Source organism: Cebus imitator, unplaced genomic scaffold, assembly GCF_001604975.1.
Source record: "Cebus imitator isolate Cc_AM_T3 unplaced genomic scaffold, Cebus_imitator-1.0 Scaffold6, whole genome shotgun sequence".
In the NCBI taxonomy this organism is placed as follows: domain Eukaryota; kingdom Metazoa; phylum Chordata; class Mammalia; order Primates; family Cebidae; genus Cebus; species Cebus imitator.
This window is the reverse complement of record NW_016107321.1, coordinates 8,429,220-8,452,448: the sequence shown is the minus strand read 5'-3', so window position 1 is coordinate 8,452,448 and position 23,229 is coordinate 8,429,220. Positions and strand designations below refer to the sequence as shown.

At 42.1% G+C, this 23,229-nt stretch overlaps 1 long non-coding RNA gene across 1 annotated transcript in view; it reads right to left on the bottom strand.

Moving 5' to 3' along the window:
* The window catches only part of LOC119472676, a 516,691-nt gene extending 507,191 nt beyond the window's left edge, over window positions 1-9,500 (bottom strand). Inside the window, exon 1 of the long non-coding RNA XR_005201841.1 lies at window positions 9,233-9,500. This is a non-coding gene — a long non-coding RNA (uncharacterized LOC119472676). The remainder of the gene's footprint in view (window positions 1-9,232) is intronic.
* Window positions 9,501-23,229: the final 13,729 nt, after the last annotated feature.

Genomic DNA, 23,229 nt, shown 5'->3' with positions numbered 1-23,229 from the left:
CCAGTTTCAAGCAATTCTGCTGCCTCAGCCTCCTGAGTAACTGGGATTACAGGCACCCGCCAACATGCCCGGCTAATTCTTGTATTTTTAGTAGAGATGGGGTTTCACCATGTTGGCCAGGCTGGTGTAGAACTCCCGATCTCGTGATACACCCACCTCGGCCTCCCAAAGTGTTGGGATTACAGGTGTGAGCCACTGTGCCCAGCCTGTTTCATGGTTTTCTAGAATGAAAATAGGTTACTTTTATATACTTTAAAAAACTTTTTAATTTGACCTCAAAGTAGCCAGAACTTCAGAGGTCCTTACATATTACCCAATCTAATCTTCTTCCTAGCAAGAAGATGCAAGCCTGGAGAGATCAAGCAAGTGTCACCGGATGGGATGGCTCATGCCTGTAATCCTAGCACTTCAGGAGGCTGAAGCAGGTGGATCACGAGGTCAGGAGTTCAAGACCAGCCTGGCCAAGATGGTGAAACCCCATCTCTACTAAAAATACAAAAATTAGCTGGGCATGGTGGCAGACACCTGCAATCCCAGCTACTCAGGAGGCTGAGGCAGGAGAACTGCTTGAACCTGGAAGATGGAGGTTGCAGTGAGCTGAGATCGTGCCACTGCACTCCAGCCTGGGCCATAGAGTGAGACTCCATCTCAAAAAAGAAAAAAAAAAGAAATCAAGACAGTGCTTCACAGCTTCTTGGCTAATTAATACCAGAGCCAGGATTGTGAAGGGGTGGCCTCTACCTGGCTCCAGGCTCTTAGCACCACCTTCACCCCAGGAAGGCACCTGACTATCCTCACTTGCACAGTGAAGAACACCACAACTTGGACACTCACTCATTCTTCTGAGCGTTCAGCTGTCTACCTTCACTCACTATGACTAGCATACTCAGTGACACCCTGGTGCCCTACAAAACAACATGTGCCCTGTGGGATGAAATGCCTGAGGAGCATGACACTGCAGCCTGGCTGTCAGATGGCCTCCAACCAGCTCTGGATCATTCTTCCTAAACCAATGGCTCTGAGCAGAGATACCTATCAGCATCCCCTAGCCACATTTTCTGAAGATGAAGCCCGCATGGAGATTCTGACTCAGTGGCATAGAGAGGGACCTACGTCAGAATGTACTGAAAAACATTTCCATGTGATACTAATGTACATCCCCAATTAAGGAATCCTGGTCTATATAAATCTTCAAGTGTCAGTGTCTTAACTGGGAACTAGACACAGTTGTTTTCATCCTAATTTAAAACTCTGTCTGCTGTTAGGAAGAACGCATCCCTCTCTGCCAGAAGCCTTGACGTGGGTTGGGGCTTCTTTTTAGTTGTTGTTTCTAATCCTAAGGAGAAGAACATTGTGAAGGGCAAAGGGTGTGTTGGCTCACTCCCCCATGTTGCTCTAAGATATCTGGCCAAACTCCCCGTCAGGCAACGGAGAACCCAAAGCTGGTCAGCAGTGTGTGGGCACAGGGCAGACCTGATGGCAGCTTGAGAGCCAGCACTGGGGACCAAGGCATGGTCCACAAGGGAGGCCCAGCCTGGCCGTGGGTGCTCTGAGCATCTACAAGGTTGAGCAGACATCAGAGCTCCAGAAGGAGCTTAGAGCATCAGCTTCCTCTTAGCATCCATAACCAGCAGCCAGGAAAACAATGCAGAAGCAAACCTTCGCCAGAAACAAGATAAGGCTGGGCTTCTCTGCTTCCTCTTTAATCACCTTGAAGGGGGTAAGAACTGTGAGGCCCTCAAGGCTTTTGCTTTCTACCTGCCTCTTCCTGTCCTGAAGGATTGGTGCTACGGGAATATTTCCACATTCTGTTAGCATGGAGGAGAGAGCAGGGACTTTCGAGGTACAGTCTAGATGATTCCGCCAGCCATCACTGCTAAAACAGGGCTGCAGGGGTCGCAGACACCAACCACCTCCTCACTGAAGATGCAAGGATGAAAGAAAACAGAAAGATGGCCCCACTGGAAAAAGAACAGAAAACGTTTACAATGAAGTGTGATGTAAAGGTAGAAAGTAGAAGGAAAGAAACACAAGAAAATTAAAATGCGCTATAAAACTGTGAACTACATTATGCTATATTACCAGTAATTTTAGTGACTGCTCACTTAGGAATGCTTTTCTTTTAAAAGAAAAACAGAGCCAGCTCTTTCTAAGTTGAATAATAGAGAGAATGTTAAATGAGGGATTGTGTTTCCTGGTTTTTGATATTGTTTATATTTGTTATTCGTATATATTAATACATAAGTAGATTTTAAATAAATCCTACCTGGGAATCATTTTTATAAATTTTGATATTTTTGACAGTCCTATATTTAGCTAGACTCGAACTCAGTACCACGTAGGGCTATGTTATAACTGTGAAGAACATGACAGCTAAAAACTCAAGATTAAGTGTTTCGTTTAAAATTATAGCCAATTCTTCTGACATAGGAAGTGATGGTGGTTCCTCAGCTAAAAGAATATGCTGGCCTTACTTACGAATATACACAATTTAAATGATATTTTTACATGCTTGGTAACTTCATAGTACCCAGAACAGCTAGAGCTAGGGCCACCTTCATCTCTGCTGTGGTAGAAAGAATGCAATCTCAAGTCCGGGGCAGGTTTCAACTCCCCTTGCACATCCAGGCTTAATATGCCCTGGTCTATACAACTTCCACAAATCGGCTTGAGCAACCCCCTCGGGCAGATTCCTAAGCTCTCCTCCTCTTCTCCTTCTAATAAAATCTCCATTGACATCCAAGGAAGTTCAGACCCATCTCAGCCTTTCTGTGACTCAAGGCTTCTATGTCTCAGCTAGAAAGCATTTGCCTCAGGGATTCTATGAAGACAGCGAAATGTTGTGGGAAGAACACCAGCCAAGGCAGAAGGCAAAGGTTCAAGCCACCGTGAAGTCTCTTCCTTGCATGTATAACACAACCTCTCTGAGCCATGATCTCTCCCTCGGAGGCAGGGAGAACGCCAGCCCTGTGTTCTTCACATGCCTGGGTACAAAGTCAATAGATGTCAAAGCACTCGCCACACTGCACAGTGCCTCCAAATACAAGTGATGAATGGAGAAATGAAGACAGACATCAGCTCTGCACTACGCCAGCATCCCCTCCGGTCCGCAGCAGCCTTGCCACCCAGGCGGTGAACCTCTCTCCCTGTGCAAGCAGGCCCAGCCCCACGCTTCTCAGGAGACTCTGACAGCCTCTACAGGAAACTCTAAGCAGGCTGGTTGCCTGGCTGCCCACCTGGAGGCCTTGCGAGCTAGCCTTGTTCTGCCAACGACTATGTGCTGACCACAGATGCCATCCACTGAGGTTTTCTCCGTCTGACATCTGCCAGTTAGTGGTGCTCCTGTTTTATGGATTTTCATTCATTGTAATCTTTGCTTGCTGCAGCAGGGGCTGGTTTAGCCCAAAGAGAGGACTCTGTGACAACAGTGCTAAACAAACAGCACCAGGCCTGGTATTTTTAGATATGTTAAAATTCTCTCTAAGCGCAGTGTGAGGGCCTGAAAAACTCAGCCTGTTTCCTATGGCTGGGCGAATACTGATAAGAGCTTTATCCAATTTATAAGGCAGGAGAAGGAAATAATCATGTGTGATGGAATTGGACAAATAATCCAGTTCCAAACAATTATGAAATATAATGTAATTACAGAAGACTGTGCCAGGGTCTGGCAGTACCAGATTTTTCTCTTTCATGAATCAACAATAATCTAGAATTTTGATTCTTCCAGGCCTCACGAGTCACCAAAAACTGTAGGCAACTAAAAATCAAGACAAAGTCAATACACGCACATGTGTGTATGGCAAAGATGCCCTTTCTTTTTATATTTTTGTGAACTGATTTCATGGTGCTCCAGACACACCGCTGCATACACCATCAAGCAGGAGAAAGCACTTCAATTAATGCCAACGCCCCCTCTAAATCCAATTCTACATACATACCAGGAGAAACTCATATTCTAGTTATGATTTACAAGAGAGACGGGGAAGAAGTTTCATTATAGAAACCACACCTCGGAAATGGATGAAATCCCTCAATGAGATTTCTGGTTCTCCGCCAGAAGTCTCCTCTCCCCTCACTCACCATCCACTGCTATTCAGAGCAGGCTGATGCTTCTCAACTTCAGAGTTTTGTAACTGAAATCAAGACTTCTTCCCACCTGTAGTGTCTATTTATGAGATGAGGCCCTCACGGCAGAGATCGAAGGTGAGGTGAGGTGGAAGTGTGAGGCAGAATTCTTGGTGCTGCTGGAATGCAGTCTGGACTATGGTTTGGAGAAATAAGGGGAAGATCAGACGAGACGGAAAACTGTAGAAAGGAAACGAAGGAAGGGGTTGAGAGAAGCTCTGCTCCTTTCAAGGCGTAGACCTACCTCCTCACCTAACCCTGGGTCCTCACTTACATCTTAAGAGAGCCACTAAGCCTCTTAGAAAAAGACGAGGAGTTATGGGCATGGACGGGAGTTCAATTTGGCCTTCATCCATTTGACATCTCTCCATTTCCCGCCAATAACTCAGGAAGATTCAGGCACACACCTGTCATCTGTTCAGTCACCTCCTCCAAGCAGAGCTGCTCTTCCCTTCCCTCGGTGCTAATGGGACTCTACTGTCAGGTGACTTTCCAGGCCCCGGGTGGAGAAAGCAAGACTTTGGGAGGGACTGACCAATGGCTCCGAATCTGAGGGGCTCACACCCCTTGCTGAGAGAGTTCTTTATTCTCACCCTGAGCTTCATCCCAACAAGCTCCACCCTCCAGGCAGGCATATCACAAGCTCTAAGCAGGGCTCCTGCTTCACCCACAACACCCCTGACAGGAGTGAAGAATCAGTTCTGGCCAGGCAGCTGTGTTCACCACCTCCTCCGCGGCAGGCTTCCTCCCTGAAGCCCTCCCAAGGCTGGTCGCATAAACCACCCTCCACGCTGCTGCCAGCCACAACCATTCTAAGATTACAACCTCTCCATGCTCACTCTCTATCTCCCTCCCTTTCTTTCCCTCCCTCCTTCTCCCTCCTTCTCTCTCCCTCTCACACACACACATACACCCCTGCATTTCTGCTTAAATGCCTTTAGTTCAGAACTTCCGTTTGCTTTTAGAGGAAAGTTCAAACTTTAAATGGCTTGCAAAGCCCTTCCTAATTTGGCCTCTCCCTTTAACACCCTCTCCCCACTCCAGCCCCTTAGAGCTTTCTTAGGTCCCTTGAGGAACTAAACTCTTTCTTGCCTCAGATCCTTGCATATGTCGTTGTAATCCCCCTCCCCCTCCCCCTCCCTCCTCCTCTCTGCAAAGAACTAGTTCTTACCATCCTTCAGTCATCACTTCAACACCGTCTCCCCAGAGAAGCCTTCTCTGACAAGCCCATCTAAATCAGGTTTCCCAAACACAAACCTACATGCAGTCATGATTCTGTGGCACAGCAACCTGTGGCTCCTAGCTCTGTGGCTCTTACTGAAATTTGCAATCACCCATTTCTTTGTTCACTGTTTTATTATCCAATTGAGATGCTATTATTTCCAAGATGGCAGAGGGATGATTCATTTACCTAGCAACAGCACCATGCATATGGTAGATTCCCAAAATCACATTATCATAAGATATCATCATAACTCATACTCCTCTTGGATCCTGCAGACAGACCAAATAGGAAATTATGCTGTATTTAGAGAACAGTGACAAAAAATGACAGCCTGAGTCAGGGGATTTGTATTGCAAAGTCCTGGAAATAAATGTGCATAGATGTGGTAGACAGGCTTACAGGGTAGCTCTTAAAAGCCCAGACGATAAGTCTGGGAGGAACACTGATATAAACTAGAGGGCATTGAGAGATTGACACTGAGTCAAGGCAGGCCGCATGGAAGCGCATGGAAGAGCGAAGGGCTCCAAGCCTGAATTGGAAAAGAATAAGGTAAGAGGATAATGTCTTCTCTATCTAGGAGGAACCACCAGGTCTGAAAGAAGGCAGATATTTGCTTGTTCCAGTGGGCAAAATTGGGTTCAATTGGTACAAGCTTTGCCCCACTACAAAAATAAACATGTTAATATCTCAAACTGTCTAATAATGAATCTGATTGCCCCATGAGGTAGTGAAGTGCTGGTGTCCTGAGGTGATAGGCAGGGAACAGATAAGATTGTTAGGGAGATCATTTCTGTATCCAGCAGGAGACTGGATTCTTATGAGCCCTTTCCATTGCAACACCCAAAGCTCAATGGAAAGCTATCAGAAGTTTGGAGCCCAGAGTAACGCGATTTTTTTTTAATATGTTGTAACAGAAAGATCTGTGAAAGGCTCTGTAAACTAAGAAGTTTTCAGTGCCAAATGAAAGAATTAGAGGCAGCCTGAGCTATCAGAAGACCAGGAAGGAGAGCTATTACTCCAAATGAAATTTGATTTGACAAAAACAGTGTAAGAAAATAGCGTTTGCAAGATTTATAACAGCTATCAAAGTCTCCAAGATAAGAACTTTATGACTAACATCTTTAATGATAAGTAGATAAAGGCTTCTACCTCAGAAATTTTAGAACATATTTCAATAAGAATGACCCCTCACCTAAACATTCTAAGTGGGATACTCAATGACAGCCCTGTTCAAGATCAAAAACTTGTGCGATGTCTGATATTTACGTAGATTCCAACTAGTAGTTGAAGAGATTTCTGTGCTGTAAATAATTAAAATAAGGCTCTCTTACGCCACATTTAAGTTTCTAAAGAAGCCTTAAGCAACCTCTGCTACATGTAGCATGCTACATGTAGCATTGATTTAAAAAGAAAAACACCTTATTTAAAAATGTCTAAGATGCCAGCTTCCCTTTTAATTTACCATCAACTGAGAGTTTTTTTACCCATTAAATCATGGAGGACAAAATTTCCACAAAGTTAAATAGTCAGGTTTTTTTGTTTGTTTGTTTGAGACGGAGTTTTGCTCTTGTTGCCCAGGCTAAAGTGCAATGGTGCAGTGTCGTGATCTCAGGTCACTGCAACCTCCGCCTCCGGGGTTCAAGCAATTCATCTGCCTCAGACTCCCAAGTAACTGGGATTACAGGCATGTGCCACCATGCCCAGCTAATTTTGTATTTTTAGTAGAGACGGGGTTTCACCATGTTGGTCAGGCTGGTCTCGAACTCCTGACCTCAGGTGATCTGCCCACCTCGGCCTCCCAAAGTGCTGGGATTACTGGCGTGAGCCACGGGGCCCAGCCTGTAATAGCCAGTTCTTAAAGTGCCCAGCCCTGGGCAATTATCAATGCATCTGTTCTATATTGTCCCTTTCTTTTTCTGTGCCTATGTGACTAGAAAAAGGGTCTTTGGAGGAAAGATGTCACTTGTGAAACTCTGGGTGGTGATTCAAACATTTGCAAACATTCTGTTTTGCTCAAGGGCGGTGGTGGATATATTTCAGCTTGCCCTAGATACACATGCACACACCCATGTCAGCTGGTGCCTCCTCCATACACAGAGTGGAACTTGCACCTGTTGCCAGCTGACTTAATTCTCTTTTATCATTTAAAGAAAAAACGACAAACATGTTTGCCACCATTTTCAGTGAAGGAGACTGTTTTGCCTTCTATAGGAGAAAGGGGTTGTGAGGGAGGGGGAGAATGTTAACAGCGAATCCTCTACACAACTTCCTTTAGTCTGGCCATGACCAGGTCAGTCAAGCCAACAATCAATGGTAAATTCACATTTATGACGTGAACCAAAGCCATCACTCATGAAAGTGTCACCTTGCTGGCGAAATACTGAAATATACGTTGACATCTCTGCAAGAGTTGTTAAGAGAGACTGGAAAATAAAAGCCCAAGCATTTTTTGCATTTTCTTTTTGCATTTCATTCAGCAAAGATTTTTTTTAAAAACTTAATAGAGGGCGATGCTGGATGTATTTCGTCTGCAGTATGGCCAGCCTTTAAGTGCTTGAAGCAATCCTATCTAAACAGTAGCACGAGGGCCTCCCTTGTCTCAGGTAACCAGTTTGGAAACAGCAAGAGGGCTTTGGGTTAAATATCAGAAAATATTCATAAGACACCATAACCACAGAAACAGAGTCGAGCTGAAACTCCGTGGCAAAGCCGATATGTAAATCACAGCTGGTGATTTCTGTTAAGAACTTTGGTTTGGGAGGTTTCACAGCTTCATCTCCAAAGCCCCGGTTCAAAACCACAATGTTCAGCAAGTCAGTGAGATTTCATGCTTCCATCTGAAACCCGGGCCAACAAATGCATCTCTTGATGCAATTCAGGATCTCAGAATCTCCACTAAAGAACCGAGCTAAACCATGGAACCCCATCCTGAAGCCTTGCTCTTACCCAGACAAGCACAGTTGCCACTTAAAGATTCGCTAAAAGGAGAGGCAGGGAAATGCCTGCTGCAACAGCCCATTAGCTGCTACATTTAAACCCCTACCACAGTAACCGAATGCGAGTGAGGTTTCAAAAGGAAACCTACATGGTATGAAATGTAGCAATTATTGGTCTATAAATATAGGAGGTTATTGACTGTCAAGTACTTTCTCTCAAGGAGCGGTAGGGGGAATTCTTCCTGCAAAGGTAGGCTGCAAAATTTTTTCACCTAGAAATAATTTAGAAACTGGCTGGGGCACAATCTCATAATGTCTCAGGTGCCAAAAGTTCCCGATGCTCCGGAAACAAAAGCGAGGTCGGTATCTCTCCGTCCTACGAATCCAAGCTTGGACGTAAAAGGAGAATTTTGTTAAATCCCAGGATTAGTGAGTGACGCTAACCCCCGAACCAGGATTACTGACCGACAGAGAAAGAAAAGATAGTGGCGGAAAAAGGAACATTTTACAAAAGATTTCTGTTGTCACGACCTTCAGACCCCGAGGCTGCAGGAAGGAGTAGGCGGCCGCGGTGCGCCGGCCCGTGCGCGTCCACGCGTGGGAGGCGAGGCCGAGGCTGCCAGGAGGCGTCCCGCACCCCAGGGCGCTCCTCCAAGGAGGCCGTGTCCCCGCCCGCCTCCGCTGGCCCAGTTTTCGCTGTTTTCTCGGCGCACCGCGGCGCCTGGAGTTAGAAGACAATCCATCCCCCGCGCGGCCGCGAGTTAAGCTGCAGGCCTTTTTTCAGGGCCTCAGGTGTGAGCTGCCGCGAGCCCCACGGAGGATCGATCACAGGCCCGGCCGGGGGGACCGGGAGCCAGGTGTGCGCGCCCGCCCAGCGCCCCCCGCGTGAAGAGGCCCCGCTCCCCCACACCCCTGGCTGGCAGCCAGGCCGGAATCAGAGCCCTACCTCGGAGCTCCCCCGTTTAATAGAAGGCGTCCAGGGGGCGGAGCCAGCTGAAAAGCGGGTCGAGACATTCACCTGTGGTTAGGCAAAGACACGAGAGACACGGTTAATTCCTCAGGTGCCCCAGATCACAACAGAGCTCGGGAAGGAGGAACAGCTTGACAGAGAGAGAAAAGGGGACAGGAGTTGATGAGGGAGGGTGTCTGCAGAGCCTGGAGTTGGGGGATTGGGTTCCAACCAGGGAAGGTAATTCTGCAAAATTGGAACGCACAGGCCTTCTGTCTGTAGGCAAGTCTGACAAAGGGCACAATCCAGGAAATGGAATCGAGATGCGTCCCCTGCCTCTCAGCCTACTGACCCACTTTCCTCCGGCTCCGTCTCCCCCAGAACCATGCCCCTCCCTAAATCTTCCTGCTAGCCCAGAGGGAGGAAGGATGAGGCCTGAGGATCACGATGTAGGTGAAACCAGCAGCCTGGGTCTATTCGACAGTTCCAGAAGCACAGAAGCCTCTCGCTCTTTCCCAAAAAGGAATCCTTTCTGAGCCCCCTTCACTCAGTTCCATCGTACACACACAATGCACCTAAAGAGACCTCCTCCAACTCCCTGTCAAGAAGCCTGAAATTCCACACGTAGTTGCTCATTTTGTTTGAAGCACAGAAAACATCTGCACCTGATAAAAGATGTTAGCGTGCCATTCTCAAAAAGAGAAGCCTTTGATCCATTCTTTGGCGTTACAGTTGCGGCATGAAGTATTTTCCCAGATTGCAGTCTGCTATCTGAATGAAGCAAAGGCTCCGTAAGTGAAGGGAATATTGAAACAAAGTTCTAGAGCATGCAATCCTGTCCAGGTGAAGTACCGCAGGAAGAGGAAGCACACACACACACACTCATACATGCAAATCCTCCAAGACTGAGCCTCAGAAGGACCTTATTCGATTGCCAGAAGCACCATGTGACAACCATACTTTGTTATGTCCATAAAGTGGCTGCAAAGAAACACAAGTCACAGGATCTTTGGCTTTGGCTGGCATGGCTGCCCTGCCCTCCAAGTGCCCATGGGAGCAGGGAGTTGCAATGGTACCAGCATGGGCTTTGCATTAAGTATATTTAGGTTTGAATCCTAATTCTCGCATCTGCTGACACAACTGCCTGAATTCAAGTTCTGGCTCTTGCTCTCAGAAGCTGTGTGATCTTGGACAGATGACCTGGCCTCCCTGCCTCTCTGTTTCCTCTTCTGCAGTGAGTGTAATAACCTCAGACAATCCATGCAAAGCACTTAGCGTGGTGCCCGCCACGTGCTCAATAAAAATGAACTATCATCACTACTGCTATTAGCCGTTCGATTTTGGGTAATTTTCCTGCTTTCAGCGTCAGATTCCTCACCTGTAACACGGAGATGATCATATCTACTGTTACAGGAATGTTGTGCAGGTTGAAGGAAATATTACATAGGAGAGTTAGGAAGCACTCAACAGATGACAGCAGTGATGGTGATTAGGAGGATGAGGATGAGGATGATATCGATGTTAAATGTGTTCAAGCCAAGCCAGGATATTCACAGGCACCAGCCCAAGCTGGCTGGTTAACAGGGAAGGTAAGCACCCATTCACCCCTCCCTATCCCTGGGCGGTGACAATATTTGTCTCATCAGGTGGATTCTCTTTGCCCAAATCAGTTTTAAGCAATTAGGTCTGAAACTACACAGGACATAACCCAAATTCAGGGAATCTCAGCTATTCAATTGTTGCTTTCCTTTTTCCCTTTTCTCTAAGCTCTGATGTAAGGTGGTGTCTCAGTGAGTTGACTCATCTGCCCGTATTTGTTCATTATAGCTGTTGCTAGGAAGTTATTATGTAAATGGCCCTGCTCCTCAATCTCCATTATGCTTTCTTGTTATTGTGAGATGGATTAAGTGCTAGCCCTGTACTGAGTTTTTATTAGAGTCTTTTTATAATTTCTTATTTTTCTCTCCTCTTTTATCAGTTCCTTTAGAAGTTAATCCTTCTACAATTCAAGGACTTTAAAGAAGATGCAGAAATTCTTGAGCACTTTGGTGGAGAAGGGGGCTAGATTTCAAAGCGGGTTGAGCCTTTCCTTCTTCATTGTGTCAATATTTAGTACCTGGCTTTTTTAATTTTCAAAAATCAAATTTAAAACATCACCATGCTCCTATAAGCTTCACTACTTATAATAATCAAAGAGCAAGTTTCAGCTTGACACATGGATAGTGTAGTGGTGTGCCACATTCACTACCATCCCTTCTACTGGGTTAGGTAACCAAGTCTAATCAAGATAAAAAGCTTCCAAGATAAAAGGAAAAAACAAACACTAGTACTAAAAGTAAACAATAAATTAAATAACTAGCACAAAACCAATTTGGAAATATAGGACTAGGATGTTGCTTTATTTTCTGCCACATTGCAAAAGATATTTGTTACATGTTCCAAAGTGCAGAATCAGTGTAATTTTCAGCCCCTCAAGGCATACCACACATGTATGAAGATTTCAAAACCAGCCCAGCAGGCTTTCCAACAAATGGAAAGTGAGGTTGCACATTTCATTTCAGATACCTGTTTCTAAATCATTGATTTTTGTAGAAATGTCACACTGTACTGAAGAGAAGTCTCTCAATAAGCATACAGCCAACTTCCCAGAAAATGCCAACGTTTTTAGTTAAGTCAGAAAGCTTCAGAAAAGCCCATGAAATTCAACTCACTCTCCCACCTTATGCACACAATATCCAGCGACTTCAATTACATACCAGCCTTCATCCCTGCACTTCAGGGAAAGTTTTAAGCCTAAAACAAGCAGTGAATTGGGCCTACCCCTGCTGAAAATTTGGGGGAAGAACAGTGGGAATCAACTACTTACTCTTTGGTTACAATACACAGAGGAAAAAGGGTTAGACTTATTGCTCAAGGTAATAAGGCCAAAGCTGTGTGGGGAAAAAGGCCGCAGGTTTACACTTGTAGTTTTGTTTTTCACGATGCTTTAACCTTCAAGCCAAGTCTTCAAAGACTAGGACCAGCACTCTTAAGAATAGAACACATGTTCAGATTCAGTGTCCCCATCAAAACTGTGTATATCTAAAAGAAGAGATGATGGCCAGAAAAAAACATGAATAGTGGAAACAAGAATAAGAAATTCTAGATAAATGTTGAATCTGAGTGAAGTGTCTATGAAGGTTCATTATTACTATTCTCACTATTAATACTTTTGTGTGCGTTTGAGAATTTTTACAATGAAATATTTCATGGAGTCCCTTTTACTCAAAAAAGATTGGGACTCACTAGAGCAGAGGGTAGAACAACGACTGAGGCATTTATCTAGAGGAGGGAGGCAAGAATAATTCCATCAAAGAGTGCTTACACTTTGCTGAGGCTCTTGGGCATCAGCAAAAGATGTCTGATATTCTTTGGTTAAGAGGGCCGTCCTTCTCAAGAATCATGTTGGTGGATTATGACTTCTCCCGACTGAAGGCTGAGCTCAATGTGCTTATTAGCCTAGTGTCACTTTTAGAAAAAAATGGGGAGAAGACCATTGACTATGGCTAACTGTATACAGCACAAAGCTTGATGTGGGGTAAATAAAACAGGCAACAGGGTTGGAGACAGGCGGTAACTTCATAAATGCACTGAAGTGCTACACGTGCTATGTTAGATGGAATAGTGGGGTACAGACAAGAGAGGGAATCAGAAAAAGTTTCCTGAAGGAGGTGAATCTCAGCAGCTTGCTGCACAGACCTCTGTACCTGTCCACATACCCAGTACATTGTAGGTAGTCAGTAAGTACTTATTGAATGTTATTGAACACTCTCACCACCCCTTCCTCAAAACTTGTCCATGGCTCAACTCTAGATACAAAATGAAATCCACATTCTTCAGCCAGTCACTCAGGACCCTTCATGGCCAGACAACATCCTCCTTTCCAATCTATCCAGACTTAATCTCCTGCAATCCCATCTGATATAGTCTGGCTTTGTATCCACGCCCAAATCTCATCTTGAATTGTAATCAAAATTGTAATCCCCATGTGTTTGGGGAGGGACCTCATGGGAGGTAATTACATCATGGGGCAGTTTCCCCCATGCTGTCTCGTGATAGTGATAGTGAGCTCTCATGAGATCTGATGGTTGTATAACGGGCTTTTCCCCCCTTGGCTCTGCACTTCTCTCTCCTGCTGCCATGAGAAGAAGGAAGTGTTTGCTACCCCTTCCACCGTGACTGTAAGTTTCCTGAGGCCCCCCAGTTATGTAGAACTGTGAGTCAATTAAATCTCTTTCCTTTATAAATTACCCAGTCTGGGCAGTTTTTCCTAGCAGCATGAGAACAGACTAATATACTATCTCTGCCTCCAGTCAATCCCAGGGAGCCCATTTCTCCAAACCTTCCTGAACCCTGATAACTCAGCAGGGCTGGGCTACACCTGTGCCCAATCTAGCACCTCCGAAAAGTAAGAGGAAAAGAGAAAAATGCAGGACCTGAGGTGAGGCCAGGTGGATGCCATTTGCAGCAACAGGGAGAGTCAGGGGGAACCAATGGCTTCTGCTCTAAAACCTCACCAAAAAGGAGGCAAGTCTGTCAATAGTTAAGAAAAATATTTCCCATTATAAGGACTCTGCACCCAAATAAAATCTTCCACAATCAGTTCCACCAAGGGAATGCTGCCCTACTTAGATAAAGGTTTTCAGAAGCCTCTATGAATCAGGAGTTCCTAAGTATTCACATGTAGGGTTTATTTTATGTCCTCCAGACCCAAAATACTGTCTCACTATCCATTCCTCCAGAGGCAAATGCTAATACAGGGATTTGGGTACAATTAGGTGATTTGGGAGGTGCCCATGGACTTACAGGGGAAGGGGTACATCAGACAGAGAAGGAAAGAAGCCATTAAGGAGTGTGTTGTGGAGCCAATGACAACTGCAGGCAATGGGACCTTAATCCTGCGGCAGAACCTGAGAGTCCATTGAGTCTGAGCTCAAGCTGAGAGTGATCCCTCCCATGGAGCAAAGTAGCTGTGATAATTGTCTATCAAGTACTATCAATCATCGGTTGATAGCTTAAGGAGGAGAGAGTTATCTTGGTTCTTCAGCAGGCCTGTCCTCCTCCCCATGCAGGGCCTCACAGCTCCAGTAGCCAGAGAAAACCTTCAGGCAATGAGGTGTAAGTGTGGGAGGTGGAAGCCAGACCAGCATGCCTGGAAATTTTAAGTGCTGTAGGGATCTGAACAGTGTATTTTGATGCACACCCCCAGGTTTATACACACATATATATAAATCTGTGACCTCATGTTTATTAAACTCTAAAGCTGAAAAAAGTACTACAATGAGATCATCTTAATCCTTGATGAAGTTCATCTTTTTATATTGTCTTTCTGCAGGAGTCAACAATTGAAAAACCACAGGCCAAAAAAACCCTCTGCCTGTTTTTTTTAAATAAAGTTTTATTGAAACATAGCCATGTCCAGTCATTTACTATTGCTGCTTGCATGCTACAATGTAAGGGTATAGCAGTTGCAACAGAGATCATACGGCCTGCAAAGCCAAAAATCTTTACTATCTGACCCTTTCTTCATACAGAACATCTTTGTTTTCCTCTTGGCCTTTTTTTTTTCCTGTGGACCCATCATTCAAGACGAAGTTCAAAAGGAATCTACTTTAATTTCCTCTGGTTGGTCCTTCCACCCTTGAATAAAATGGCTTCCTAATCTGTGTGTCCTCATGCTATATCCATTCCTCAATATGTCTCTTACTACATTCACTGCTTTGTATATTCCCTTTCTTATCAACACCACCACGAGAACTGAGCCTGTTTAGATCCCTAATGTCTAGAGGGTCAATTAATGCATATTTAAATAAAATGAAATCATCTGAGGAATTTCATCTCAATGGTCACTGACCCATTACACAGTGATACTTTGGATCTGTGTCCCCATCCAAATCTCATGTCGAATTATAATTTCCAATATTGGGGGAGGGACCTGGTGGGAGGTGACTGGATCATAGGGACAGACTTCCCCCTTGCTGTTCTCATGAAAGCAAGTTCTCTTGAGATCTGGTCGTCTAAAAGTCTGCAGCACTTCCCCCTTCACTCTCTCTCTCCTGCCACCATTTGAAGGTGTGCTTGCCTCCCCTTCACCCTTCCACCATGATTGTCAGTTTCCTGAGCCCTCCCCAGCCACGCCTCCTGTACACGCCTGTGGAACTGTGAGTCAATTAAACCTCTTTTCTTTATACATTACCCAGTCTCAGATAGTTTTTTATAACAGTATGAGAACGGACTAATACAGATGGGTTCCAGAATGTGCAGAGAACTTGCTCAAGATCACATAAGCAGCCAAGCAGATTCCCTTGTTGCCAGTGCAGGATTTTCAGTTACGTATTGGTATAATCAAGCCACTTACTGCCTCTGCAGTGCATGTACCACATTTAACGCACAGATATTTCTGGAAGAGCAACTCAAGGTCATGACCTTAATCTACACATCCTCTTCCTGGCCAGGAACTCAATAGCTGGTGGCCATGTCTCTGTATGTGCCCCCAGAGTAGCCATGGTCTACACCTCTGAAAATTCTCCTCCTTATATTAACCCAGTGCTCCCAGATCAAACCTCAAAAGTCTCTCACAGGTATGGCTCCATGACCTGTTATCTTTCAAAACCAGCTTAGGTGTCAGTAATAAATCTTTTGCTTTCTGAAGAGATAAATCAAAGCTTTGGACATTACTAGCAAAAATGGCTTTTCATTATTTCTGCCTTATAACCACAGTGTTCAGACGGCACCTTTCAGAACTGCCAAAATAGTAAACAATAACAGAACATCTTTACTGCCTGATAACTAGAAGCAACTTACCTTCATCAAAATCAATCTCAGCAGATTTCAACACCCTTGGAAAGAGCCGGAGAGGATAAAAGGGAAAAAGAAAACTTAGTGGAATGATATTTTATTTATCTCCTTTATGTCCTGCTTTGTAAAAATAGGATCTTGCGCCCTAGAATGTGGGCAAAAACTGCATCCAAACAGTTCAGGAAATTTGCTACCTGCTTAGCAAATTTTTTATGAAATCCAGGAAACGTTTATCCACGCTGCAGACTAAAGCCTTTGCCATAAACTCCCTATTAGCCAAATCCCTTTGGGGACCCATTTAAAAAACCAAACATTGAGGAATTTTTTAAAATACCCAGGTCCTAACTGACTTTAATGACTATTTTCCCCTCTTCAAAAAAGGTAGAGCTTAATTTTCAAGAGTTACAAAAATAGCTGCTTCTCCACCCTTCATGTCAGAATCCTACCTTGAAAAATTTGGCAACAATATATGTCAAATGTATTCAAAGTAACACTGTACATTCTATAGACAGCTTAAAGATGCTTTTCCACTTGTCATTTCATATCTTTAAAATAATCCTGCATGGTAAAACACAGTGGAGGAAAAATAAGTTGAGAAAGTGATCTAGTTCAATTTACAGGGGAAAGAACCAAGTTCATAATAGATAAAATAAGCAGTATCGTCTTCATTTTTCAAATAAGAATGGCATAGCCCTGAAAATGTTAAGTAACTTTCCCAAATTCACGATGAGCCCAGAAAAATGATTAAAGTTCAAGCCTTCCAGCGTAAGTTTCATTGGTGTCCAACAGTGGTAACTGCTCTTAATTATACTTTGTAAGCATTAAATAAATTTTAATTAAAATAGAAACAGCCATAATAGAGCATCTTAAGGTTATAACAAAAGCTACAAAATGAAATGACTGAGTGGTGTTTATATGGGAAATACTATGCCTTTCCAACAGATTTTCCCCAAAACATATTAGATATTTTGGCCCAGACTTTAAGGGAGGGTGTGGGAGAGAACAATTTGAAGAGGACTGCGTCAAGGTGAAGAGGTTACCATAAAGGCCGGGCCTCCCCTTCAATATTGTTTCTTAGGCGATATTTTCACCACCCCTTACTAAGGACAAGGCCTATGATCATTTAAGAACCTACCAATAACACTGCTGAGCCTGAAACAAAAAGTTTACAGAAAAAATTATAACCTCAAAATGAGCTTAAAATCATTCAGTCAAGAGCCACTCTATGGACAATGCACACACTAATGGAGAAAAGCACAGTACTCTAGTGGGAACTTTTCTCCCTATCTGTCTCTCTCTTTGGAAAATGATTTTTATTTGTGGGTCTGAAAACAAGAAAAGCTACCCATGCATGAATAAGGATGGGCAGAACTCACTGTAGATCACTGAGCTACAAATAGTAGCCCCTGAGAAAATTATCCATTCAAATAATAATCTCTTAAAATGATATTTGACTATTATATATCCGATATGATTTATGTTGAATTGAATTTCCATCTAAATTTAAAATACAGGAGACATCTAAAGCCATTATTTCATTTGAGTTGAATGAAGTAAGTCATTTGGAAATACGGTTTAATTTTTAAAAGTCACAGCATAACTCAGGGAGGTTTAGTCAGTCTATTTCTACTTTGGAAATACACAAGAGCAACTGGGATGCTTAAATGTAAAGTGCTATATTATAAAAAAGGAGCAAAATTAAGTAGTCAGATATATTTGCTGCATTAAGGCAAAATGAAAACTACTGTGATCAGAGCAGTTTGAGAAAAATGGATGTAAAACACTTTCTATTTAAATTACAGCAACAGCTACAATTAAAAGAGCACTTTGTTACTTGCGCTGGATAGAGGAAGATGCTTTTCATTTGCAGTTTGGTGGTTTTTGTTTTTTTTAAATATGCTCAGTGGCTTCAAAGTGGGCCAGCCCTGCAGCCTACTTGGGCAGGTCCCCAGCCCTCCTGAAAGGCTCTCCTGACGAGCAAGAGCTCTACCCAGCTCCTGAAAAAGACACAATAAAGCAGAGTCCCAGGAAGTCTAAGCATGCCTGCATGATCCAAAAAAACCAAGCATACAGGCAAATTTAGTTTGCTGAGGGGTGGTCATAGCTGTGCTGTTATCAATCACAAATGGCTATGTTGGCTTCTTCAAAATGGAGAAATTTTAATCCACTAATATTGAGAAAGGCAAATGTAAGTTTTTTTTAAAAAATTGTATTCATTATTAAAATAAAGATAATGCCTTTTTTTGCAAAACATCACTACAAATCAATCAAAACTGAACTGTGAAGACTGAAAATCAAATCGGTCCTTCACCACTGGTTAGAGTTGGTTCTTTTTAATCTTTATTTATGTATTTATTTTTTAGAGAGGGGGTCTTGCTGGGTCTTGCTTTATTGCCCAGGCTGGAGGGGAGGGGCATGATCATAGTTCACTGCAGCCTCGAACTCCTGGACAGCTACTTGGGAGGCTAAAGCAGGAGGATCACTTGAGACCAGAAGTTAGAGTTATATTCCCACAGAGGTTCCTGTGAGTTTTCACATGAGACAGAGATCACACCAGGTATGCTCTTTTATGAGACACACATCCTTATGCCTTTTCTCTGACCAAGAGCCTCAGAGACACACATTTATGGCTTCCAGAACTTTTGAGGAAGGTTGCAAGCTGTGAGCAGAAATAATGAGTCTAGCATTTCCTCTGAACTAAAAATAAACCTCATTTGCAATCTTGTGCAACCTCACCATTACCCCCCTTACCATAGGGCCCACCAGTAAATAGAAAATTGTACTTTTTTGAAAAAGAAAAAAATCTACATATAGATGCGTGCTGATGTTGAATAATAATAACACTACAGGTTTTTGTCATGCTCTTATTTAATAGTCTATAATCCAATTTGACATTCGGATATCTTTGCAAAAAAAAAAATTAGAGAGGAACTGTTTCTGTATCCTATAGGTAGGTTTGTCTGATAATATAAATTACCTGAACAATTACTTCAAGCCCAAAATCAGGGTCTCTCCTCTGGAGACTTTCACTTTTTACACCGTGGATGGGGTCACTTGATTCATATTTTTACCAAGTGCATCAAGTGGTTCCTATACTCACGTGGCTTGATAAACTCTGTTATATACAATAGGGAAAACTCAGGACTCACTAGACCTGAAGAACAAAAGGGAAGGGGTACTCCTCTAAGTCCAGAATTGACTCAGAAGAGAAGAAACACACCATAAAAAAAAAAAGCAGACAAGAGCTGAGAAATAGCCTGCCCCATTTTCTCGTCATTTCTGTGTAGACCTGGACAAGGATGCCTATGACTCCCCTTTTTTTAGGTTTCTTACAAGTTTCCTGTTTGTTATCTTATATCGTAGTTATCTTTTTCTCTATAGTTATGGGCAAAACAACTTTTCAATCAAAAAAGGGGAGTCTGAAAAATTCAGATTAGAAGATAGGGTACCCTCTTTTGTGGGGAGCCTAGAATGAGGATCTGGCCTGTGTTGTGAGGCCAAAGGGGAGAAAAGAAACATAGGCAAGGGTTCCACAAGGGATTCTGGAAATCTGTGCACTGACAGAAGTTCTGGAAAGTTCTGTGACAGGAGTACAGTAGAGAGGAATACACCACAGGAGCAGCTTCTGCTGTTTGTGAGGTGAAGTGACTTGAAGCCCCAGGAATTGCCCAGGCTTTGTGATTGTCCTGGGCTTTGTCAGGGGAGGAGCCGAGATCAGCAAGCTGCAGGCACTTGCCTGAACACACTTGGTGCAGAATGCTGTTTCAAAGGACATGACACAGCTCCATCCCAGAAGACACCAAGCATCTGGGGTCCCTACAATCACACCAACAGTGGCTGGGTGTTTCACGCAAACTTCAACAAATGATGGGCACAAAAAAAATAGAAAGAATAAATGAGGCATACTATTTTATCAGACAACAGGGTGACTATAATCAGCAAAGATTTCATTGTACATTTTAAAATAACTAAAAGTGTAATTGGATTGTTTGTAATCAAAAGGACAAATGCTGGAGGGGATGGCTACCCCGTTCTCCATGATATGATTATTTCATATTGCATGCCTGCATCAGAACATCTCATGTACCCCACAGATATATACACCTACTACGTACCCACAAAAATTTAAAAATTTAAAACAAACTTCAACAAGTGAAGATCCCTCTTTCCCTTGTTATTTGTGTAAGTGACTCCACCTACCCCCTTTCAAGCCTACAGATCTAGAATATAATTCATTTTATGATTAAAAGGGATATCTGTTCATTTTAGCAGTTGCTACTGCAAGGAAATATTTCAAACACATTTATAGTGAATGATCACACTGTATGGCACAGTCAAATTGATATGTGAAGTTCCCAAAATAGTGAGCAATTAATACTGAACGTCCTACAAATCACTAGGCCCTGGCTGAAGATGGAAGCCTTCTTCCTCACAGCAAGAAATGAATTTGTGCACCAGACATGTAAAAGAAACACCCTAACGGGTCTGAGGGCTGTAGTCATGTCTCTTAGCCGTGTACTATGGAACATCACCACCCAGAGACAGGACAGTGAGGCACAGGAGAGGTGAGGCCCATGGCAGAGCCACCTGTTCCTCTGTTTAGGGTGATGATTGTGGCCCATGAGCTAGCCCTGGCATAGTACAAGCTGCCCCAGAACCCACGTGACAATAGGTCTCAACTTTAGAGAAATGATTTTGTGCTTTTATTGGAATCCTGCTGAAGGGATCATTTTACATTCACCTGTCATTGGTTTTTGAATTTTTAAATAGGTCAGTTTTTAAATAGAGTTCACTGTCTATCTAGAATTCTGCCTCCTTCAGTATCTATCTTATCTGCACCCAGCCCAGGAGCATCAGAATTTAAAACACAGCTAAAGCAAAGTGGGATTATTTTATTTTAAACAATAGTGGCCCATTTGACAATGTGTAACTTGGAAGTTAATTGTTACTGGCTTATGACCTTAGTCCACATAATGGTAATTTAATAAATGTCCTGAAGGAAAAAATACTCACTTACCAGATCTTAATCTACTATCATGAAGTAATTCCTGTTTTTAAATAATCCAGTTAGACACTTAGAGTTAATTATAATGAATAGTCAAAAATCTCCTCTCAATGACAAGACATAATTATTGCAAATCTCAACAACTGCAAAATAAAATACATTAGACTAATAAGGAATAGAGACATTATAAAGTATTTACAGTTACACTATTTATACACATTTTCATTTTGAAAAACCACTAATTTTTAGTATATTATATAGATTTATTTATAGAATATCAAATGTTAAAATTGAGAAAACAGTTATAATAAATATTGATATGACACTTAATCATATTACTTTTTTCTAGTTTTCCATCATTAAGGAAAATTACCATCAGTTTAATATGTCTATTTAATCATTTACCTTAGCTGGAATATAATTAATACAAATTATGCAACATGTTTTTAATGTTTATATAACATTATTTAGAAAAATATTATATTTTATTTACATGTTACTTGGAGGTTGACATGTTTTAAGTTATATTTAGTCTCGGCAATTATAAAGTGATACATGTTCATCGAAGAAATATTAGAAAAACAGAAATGAACAAAGAAGGAAATTAGAATCTCTTATAATCATCACCTAGATATAACCATATTAACATTTTATATCCTGGTGACCCATGAATTTGGAAAGGAAAAATACATCTCCTTATTCTTACTGAAATTTTCCATTTCCCTTAAATATCAATGTAGACTACAAACCACAATAATATTGACATAGAGGAAAACTTAACAGAAATAGAGACTTAAGAACCAAATGGAATTTTTAAAACTAAAAAATACAATATATGAAATGAAAAAAAATCCCTGGATAGGCTTAATAACAAATTTAACACTGAAGAAGAAAGCACCAATGAACTTGAAACCAGCCCAAACAGAAATTATGAACTACAGTAATAATAACAAAGACTGATACTTTATAATCAATCAAAACCATATATTTTCATACCATATCACAGTTGCTACAAATACCTTAGTGCATCATTGATACTCACCAACACTTTGAAATTATATTATTAGATCTATAATTAAATCACATGTAATAATAATGTCTTTCTATAGATATATGATATATTACATATGACATAGTGGCCTAAACAGACACAATCTCAATGTTTGGGAATACTGAGTCAACTGGAATTTGCAGGTCAGGAAGAGTTGGACAATGAAGGATCCCTAGAAATTTGCATGGGGTTAATTGTGATAAGTCTTGGATTAAAAACTAACTTGTGCATCCTCAGGGAAAGATTCCACTTGGGCTACTGATGCTAATTCTGGAGGTTTCACCATGATAGGAAATGGACTATTGACCAGGCAAATAGAGATCCCATGATAAACACACTGGNGCCACTTGGGCTACTGATGCTAATTCTGGAGGTTTCACCATGATAGGAAATGGACTATTGACCAGGCAAATAGAGATCCCATGATAAACACACTGGGCATTCACTTAAGACCTAAGAAAATTCACACTTTCACACTTTGAGAATAGTGCTATTCTAGGTTAAACTGCACCCCTTAAATTAACTGTTCCGCAGGAAAAAATATTTTTAGATGTAAATAACAGAATTCAAACTGTCAACACCTTGGCATCTATGACATCGAGCATACCATTAAAAATACTAGACATATGAAAAAGCAACAAAATGTAACTCATAATCTGGAGTCAAAAAAATCACTATAGCCTCAGAGATGACATTGCTATTACATTCAACAGACAAAAGCTTTTTAAAATTTTGTAAATATGTTCAATGATATAAAAGAAAATGCAGACAAATGACTGAACAGATCAGAAATCTTAGCTGAGAAATTGAAACTACTTAAAACAATCAAATGGAATTTCTAGAACTGAAAAATAAAATATCTGAAGTAAAATATTCATTGTGTGAACTTAAAAGCAGATTGGACACTGAAGAAGAGATTTGTGAACTTGAAGACAAATGAAAATAAACTAAGGAAACTGACAAACAAAGAGAAGATAGACTAAATAAAATGAGCAGTGTCTCAGCAACCTATAGGACAATATTGAGTACTCTAAGATGTGAAATTGGAATTTAAGAAAATAAACAAAGAGAACTTGTGACAGATAAAAATTTAAAGAAATA